The sequence below is a fragment of the Belonocnema kinseyi genome, chromosome 5, assembly GCF_010883055.1.
Source record: "Belonocnema kinseyi isolate 2016_QV_RU_SX_M_011 chromosome 5, B_treatae_v1, whole genome shotgun sequence".
Taxonomy (NCBI): Eukaryota; Metazoa; Arthropoda; class Insecta; order Hymenoptera; family Cynipidae; genus Belonocnema; species Belonocnema kinseyi.
Genome location: NC_046661.1, coordinates 356,660 through 362,072, shown reverse-complemented (window position 1 = coordinate 362,072; position 5,413 = coordinate 356,660). Strand labels below are relative to the sequence as shown.

General features: G+C 31.7%; 1 protein-coding gene across 2 annotated transcripts in view; it reads left to right on the top strand.

Annotated features, from left to right (window-relative positions):
* The first annotated feature begins 533 nt into the window (after positions 1-533).
* Positions 534-5,413, top strand: part of LOC117172546 (amphoterin-induced protein 2) — a 156,865-nt gene continuing 151,985 nt past the window's right edge. For both annotated transcript variants that reach the window (XM_033360592.1, XM_033360591.1), the window contains exon 1: positions 534-1,094. The gene's annotated coding sequence lies outside the window, so the exon portion shown is untranslated. The remainder of the gene's footprint in view (positions 1,095-5,413) is intronic.

The window sequence follows — 5,413 nt, the reverse complement described above, 5'->3', positions numbered from 1 at the left end:
ATTTCAATCGTATCTTTACTTGCAAAAATGTATTTTATTTCTAAAATGCAACTAAATGGTTTTCTGTTAATTACGCGCTTAAAAGGTGATGCACGTTCTTTGTACATTTAAAAAAGATTTAAATACATATTTTATGATAAAATATTTTGTGTATAACAACTAAAAACTGTTACATATTTAACAGGCTCAGCGCCGACATAACCTATAATATACATTCAGATTATTCTGGAACGAATAATAGCAATACTTTCTTGGAAAAGTTTTTTCTATTTCAAATACTACAATTTTCTATCAATTAAAATAAATCCTTAAATTTTTAGAAAATTTATTTCTTGGTTATATTCTCGGTAATATTCTCATTCTCATTGCCATTCTCAAAGTAATATCAGAGATGAGTAATATAACCCGCTCAAAAGTTTCAATTTGCAGTATGACTTATCGGTTGTTTTGACCGTGAAGGCTATCGAAGTAATCTACTTGGTCCCCAGGGGCGCAGGAGTCGACAGAGCAATGCAATTCTCTGACAATACCGTGATCTTACGCGCGGCGCGTCTCGGTTCTCAGTGTCTCGGAGCCCACGTTCCAATTTGTTGTCTGTTTATGATAGATTTTCCCTTCACATAATTTTCGTCTCTCGAATGCATACAAGCCGTAATAACGAAGAATAATCCCTACTCAACATTAAGATTGTCTCAATTTTCCATTTATAGTGTGTGAAGTGAAGATAACGGTTTTAATCAAATACTGACTACTTCTTTTGACAAAGTTTTGATCGGGGCGTCCCCACGTGATATGGGTTGTCGGCCTTCTGTTGAGTCACAACGAGAACAGTCAATGATTTATAATTGTCGTAGAATTTTATCAACTGTCAGTTGAATCAGTTACTACAGTTTCAAGTGATTAGTGAAAGATTCCTGGTATTAGGATTTCCACATAGTGTCGATCGAAAGATTTCTTGTTACGAAAAATCCGTCGGTACTGCAGTTAACGATGCAGCATCACTGCCAAAGTGATTGTGCCTAAACTCGAAAAGGATAGGCGGATCTTAGAGATTTGCCAGCAAGCAGACTAAGGAACACCTTTCATTGTCAAGAGTAAGTGTTTGTAGACCTTTTTTTTATATTTTCTGAAGGTCATTTACGAGACTACTTCTTTTCAGTAAAGCTAGTCATTATCTAATAAATACCCAACTTGACAATTACATTAATAGTTGTTAATCTGGTTCTGATTTTTAACCATTTACCGCCCTTCTGTCAAATTTCATTAAAAAAAAGATACAGGTTTTTCTTTGTATGGGGAACTCATTCGGGACATAGATCATAATCTTTTGTCCTATTTAAGTGGAAAAATAAGTTTCATTGTTTGGAAATATCAAACGGGTTCTCTGCTCAAATTATTATGTTTACACTATGCATTTCTGAAACCCAATTTCTGAAAACAACAAAATCAGGTCAAATTTAATTTTTGTGCAGACAATTTCACAGTTGTTGCTGCCTGCGCATAGGAAGTCAACAGGAATATCAACAAACCTATTCCATAACATTAATAATATTAATCTTTGAGTTAATTAATTAATTCACTTCATCTGTACTAGGAGTTTTCACTTTATTACCAGAATACCAGCGAACTTGACTTCGTCGAGCGCTGAGAGGAAAACAATGTAACAACACCAAATGCATGGGACAAGACATTAAGTTTGTAGTACCTTCGTAATAAATAACATTATTATAATTTTATTATTTAACTAAATAGTTCTTATAAATTTAAAACTAAGTTTCAAATACACTTATGTAGAAAAAATTAGATTTTACGAATATATTAACAAAATAGTGTAAAAATAGACCAAATCCCATGCATTTGGTGATTGGTCCATTGTTTTCCCCCTCAGCATTCAACGAAGTAAAGTTAGCTAGTGGATAAGTAAAAATACCTAATTGGAGCTCCGTTCGCTCTTCCCACGTGTTTTTCGTCTCGCAACTTTTTCTATGATGTCATTGCGATAGTTTATTAGCATACGTCAGTTTGGTACATTATAACATTCGATCCCCACTTTAAGCAAGATAAAGTTGTTTTTCAACTTTATATTAAAATTAGTAAATTTTAAACAGCCCTGCGAACCGAATGGAGTCTAAATTAGTACTCAATGAGCCCTAAATTATGCAAGGGATAAAAACGGTTTTTATAGGGTTTTTCACGTATTTTTTATGACGTTAAGGTGGCACAACGCCATATATAACAAAAAAAATGTGGCCGCCTTGCGGGCACATTCTCATTGCGCGCGGCTCGCTGCGCTCGCAAGTTTGAGTGCGCCTAGGGCGCGCAACTGTTGGTTCCCGCGCTTCGCGCTCGACAGTAAATTTATCTCGCGCTTTGCGATCGATAGTGTATTTACCTCGCTCTACGCGCTCGACTTTTCTGCACAGATTATTTGAAACTAAAGGTAAAAGTATCGACAACAGTGATTTAATGATTGTGAATTCTCTTTTGTTAAAGCTCCTTCGGCTTTAACGAACACATTCTCATCACGTATCTCGTGCTTCCCACTCGAGTTTTCCCTAAATTTGGAGGCATTTGATCAAATACTTTTGAAGTTTCTTTAATTTTTCCCTAATTAATTCCAAACTCATTTTTGAATTTATTGAATTATGATTGTACAAAATAAAGAACTGATTTATTTCGAAAGTGTTTAGTTTAAATAAGTTTTTTTTGGAAATGTTATATTAAAATTTTTTAAACTAATTGAAAATTGTACATTTAAGTATTTTTTCAAATATTATATTTATTTTATAAGATATTATCTTAAAACTATTCAGCTTATACGTTTTTAATTTTTTAAAGAATGGTGTCAAATTTCTTGATTCAGAAAGTGCGCTTTTAGTACTTTGAATAATGTTTTTTGTTTATTTTTCATGTTTTGAATTTGAAAATATAAATGAGAAAAAAGCCTTTTTGGATACTAAAAACAACTGGTAAATTTTGGTATGCTAAAAGTTAAAAAAACTGCCAGTCGTATGAAAAAAATAGGTTAAGGGAATTTTGTAGCTACGTTTCGGAACATACGCCCTTATGAATATTTTAATTTACCTTGTGCTGTTTCTCCAAACAGTCAATTTCATTATATATAATGTTATTTTTTATGATTAAAACGAAAACCACACGTTTTATCAAGAAGTTATTTCAAAAAAAAATTTTGATTTTTTTGGGTTAAGCAAAATTTCTCTTATATCTTGTGTCACTTTACCAAAAATGTACTTTTTTTACTTTTAATGTTGTCATTCACGATTAAAATAGAAACTACCAATCATATAAAAAATAACCATTAATGAAGACTGTTGTTCTCTACTTTCGGTAAAAAAATGTTATCTATTTTTTTAGCTTGTGTCATGTGTCGAAAAATTTAAGTTTTGTATTTTCACTGTTTTTTTATATAAATAAAATAAAAACTACGTGTCTTCTAAAAAAGTTATTGACAACAAATTTGTAGATATTTTTTGGGTGCATAATGCTTGTCTCATAATTTTTTTCCTACCTTGCCTAGTTTGACAGCAAAATATAATTTCTTATTACTTTTTGTTTGATCAAAATTTGAATAATCACTTTTTAGAAAAAATTTAAAAAGTTTTTATGATAATCTTGTAAGGCTTTCGAAAATTAGCATTTTACTTTTCAAGCACTATGAACAAGTGCACAGAGAATTTTTGAATCCTGAAAAAATGTGGTCTCAAAAACTTTCAAAATATGCTCACTTTAAGAATTTTCATCCAAAATAGCTGACCAACGAATTTGGCATTTAGCTTAGGATACTAAAAGAGTGCACCAAAGGCCAATCTAATCAATTATTTTTTTCAAAAGTTATGAAACTGAAGTTCGCAACGTTTAGACAACGAAAATATTTTTTTTTATAAAAAGCTCGAGGCCTAAAATTTTATCGTTTTAAATAGTTATATTTGATGTCAAAAGAAGCCCTTTATAGTTTTATCCTCCTAGCACTCTAGGATCAACCCTAAATTCATCCCCCAAACATGAAAAAAATCATTAAAAATCCTCTAACTTTGAGACCTAAAATTTTATTCTTTCAAATGGTTTCATTTAATGTCTAAAAAATCTCAAAACAGTTTCATCCCCCTAGCACTCTAGGATCACCCCCAAAATCATCCCCTAAGCATTAAAAAAGTGATTAAAAATCCCCTAATTTTTAGACCTAAAATTTTGTTCTTAAAAATGGTTCCATTTAATGCCCAAAAAAGCCCAAAACAGTTTCATCCCCCTAGCACTCTATGATCATCCCCAAAATCATCCCCCAAACATTTAAAAAATCATTAAAAATTCCCTAATTTTGAGACCTAAAATTTTATTCTTTTAAATGGTTCCATTTAATGTCTAAAAAATCCCAAAACAGTTTCATCCCCCTAACACTCTAGGATCATCCACAAAATCATCCCTCAAACATTTAAAAAAATCATTAAAAATCCCCTAATTTTGAGACCTAAAATTTTATTCTTTTAAATGATTCCATTTAACCCTTAAACGGCCAAAACGCCACTAACGGTACAATGCTTTTCAACGGCCAATAACTAAGACTATTCGACACTAGAAAAAATTGAGACACATATATTTTTATTACTTAAGATCTCCTCTTTCCGACGGTGCCAATGAAATTCCTCAAAAAATTTTCTTATTATCCCAAAATGCAGTTTAAACAAAAAAAACGTGATTTTTCGTGCCTATTTTTTTTTGTGAACCATTTTCCAAAGCTTTTCGAGTCTGTAATTAACCTGGAATCTCACTAACGGGTGGAATAAATGTCTAAACTTTGAGAATCCATGGTTCAAAGATCGATTTTTCGTTTTAGTACTTTCAAAATGGCGTCTTAATGGCAAAATTTTTGTGCAAACATTCATGAATTTTTTTACAATAAACGATGCGCTTTTCGGAAAAATCATCAACAATAAAAAGTTCTTGTAATCAGCCAAGGAATACGCCTGCTTTTTTTCGAAGCGTTTTGAGCAAAATTTTGGATTTTGCATATGAACAATTTTTGCAAAATTCAAAATTTTGCTCAAAACGCTCCGGAAAAATTCAGGCGTATTTCTCGGCTGATTACAAGAACTTTTTATTCTTGACAAATTTTCCGAAAAGCGCATAGTTTTTCAATAAAAAAATTTCATAGTTCTAAGCATCGTGTAAGAGTAAAATGATTCACGAATATCTATCGTCCGCCTGCCGCAAACAAAGTTTACGTTGCCCAACTATCACCAACGCGGAGGTCGACGAATATCGATAGTCTCTTTTTTTTTTTAAGGGATTTTAGATATTTTTTTTACATTTTTTAATTTTTTTTATGGAGAATTTTTTTCATTTCAGATTTCAATCCGTTGAAATCATTTTGATCCTGCTGTTTCAGAATGTAATT